The following is a 2,276-nucleotide window of genomic DNA, read 5'->3' as shown; positions in this document are numbered from 1 at the left end:
CAGGAGAAATAATGAATAGCTGCATGCACATTCAGAATGCATCTCATTAAGCGTTTCGGTGCTTAATTTTCAAAGTTTCATATCATGAGCAAAACTTGTTTAAATTGATGCTTAAATACTCATGCACAGAACAAAACAGCAAGGAATGAGCCTCCTGTATGTGTGTAAAGAACATAAACAGCAACCAAACACATACTTGGAGCTGGACAACAGCTTTCAAGTTGAGGGAGCTGGGGAGGAGGTGAGTTAAAATCTGCTCCAAGTGGTAAGAATGTAAAAGAAAAAACAGGGATGAAGGAGTTCTGAGAAAAGTAAAACAGAGGAGGTGAATCTCATCCTTTGACTAAATCATTCTTTTACCAGCATTTCTAAATCTAAACTTAAAAATACTGATCAAGAAATTTTATTAAAGTAGAAAATGTCACTATAAAGGACATTAAAACAGCTTTTTCAATGCAGTGACTGCTTTTTTTTTTTTTTTTTTTGCACACAGTACAAATTTAGATCTAATCATGTAACTAATAGCCCTTACAGGATGAAAGTTCTCCCTGTCTCCTTCTCCCTCACAAAGAAAATACAGATTGATTCAACTGCTGTTGGTAGTGATGTCTATCTCCACAGTATCTCACTGAATTCACACGGGTAATCTTAACCTGCCCCTTTAGGTATTGCCTCCAAAGCATTTCTTAGTGCAATCAGCTCTACTAACAGTATTAGAAAAACAAGATGTAACACTGCCTGTAAACAAGGTCTGACTCATACACAAGGAAACCCCAGAAGTGCCACGTCATGATACTGATTTATCGGCATAATCATTTAATTCACTGCTAATATAAACCAGATCTGACTACACAAGAAAACTGTATTCCCACTTCAACTGTGCATTGCTTATTCATTTAAGGATGTCTGCATTAAAAATATTTCCTCATTTACTTTTTTGTCCTACAGGGGAAACAGAACAGTAGCATTCCTACTGAAAGTTCCAAGTAGGAAGTAGCCTTTTCTACTCAGACATCGATTAAGGTGAATTTAACTAACTTTGTCTATAAGTATATAAATTTAGTATCTTAAACATACGAAACGAGATCATATTACCATGAATTTGAACCATAATCTATTTAACAGTTTTTAAAGTTAAGGTTTTATACACATAGTTCTTGCACCAGTTGAGCTGTTCCTATTTTTTTCAAGAAATAAAAATTACCTGACCTCAAGGGGTATTAAATACTCAACTATACCCACAGTCAGAGTGAGCTGGCTCTCCGATTTTAAGCTTTGAAAAAGCTTTACATGGTGCTTTTTCCCCAAGACAAAAAAAAGTAAATGCACCACTACCACCAAAAAACCCCACAGTAACAACAAAGGAAACAGGATCCATCTTAAGGGAAAACTGCACTTTTGGATGGAAGTCAAAAACACTCAAATCTCTCAGATTTTACATCTATAAAGACACGGTGTATTGAAGACATTTCAAAACACCCAATAGTGATATATATGAAATGTCAAGGGTTAGAGCCTTTAACACTGACAGAGATGCATATGGAACATGTCAAGCAATATGAATAAACAGGCAGTATACACTTCGGAGCGACAACAGCCAGTCCCACAGAAACATGTAAGTTCCTCTGTTGATCCATATATGCACAAAGTGTGTGGAAATGGAGACAAATATTTAGGTCATTAAGTCTGTTGGTACTACATTAGCAAAGACAACAGCGAACTGCAAAAATATGCAGGCAATTAAGTAAGTGAGCAATAAAACAGTAGATGTACACTGATTAGCAAGGAAAACAGAATCCCAAAGGGGCTCCAAACAACCTTCCACTCAGGAATGAGATCTTGGCACTACAACGGGGTAGATCCAAGAGGAAACTAGTCCACTGTGCAACAGAAGCTGTAAAAACAGGGTACCAAGACAGAGAAGATGAAAATCAGAAATCATTATGCCACTTCATGAACGCCATGAGGTACCCACAGCTGAAGTAGTACATACAGTTCCCAATCCACCTTTCCTGGCATAAAAATATAGGAAAAAACCAAACAAAATCAGAGGGAAGAACTAAGTGCTTGGAATAGCTTCTGTATGCAAAGAATTTGCATGAAATAAGATCTTCAGTGATGAAAAGACAACTGGGAGGCAATTATGACAGAATTCTAAAAAACAGAGGAAACCCACCCCACCAGTGTTGGGGAAGACAAGTAAGGAACAACCACTCACTACCGCTTCCGGTGTAAGAACAACAAGTGTAGTGGGTTGACCCTGGGTGGATGCCAGA

The sequence above is a fragment of the Antrostomus carolinensis genome, unplaced genomic scaffold, assembly GCF_000700745.2.
Source record: "Antrostomus carolinensis isolate BGI_N321 unplaced genomic scaffold, ASM70074v2 scaffold5137, whole genome shotgun sequence".
In the NCBI taxonomy this organism is placed as follows: Eukaryota; Metazoa; Chordata; class Aves; order Caprimulgiformes; family Caprimulgidae; genus Antrostomus; species Antrostomus carolinensis.
Note: the sequence above shows the minus strand (reverse complement) of the source record.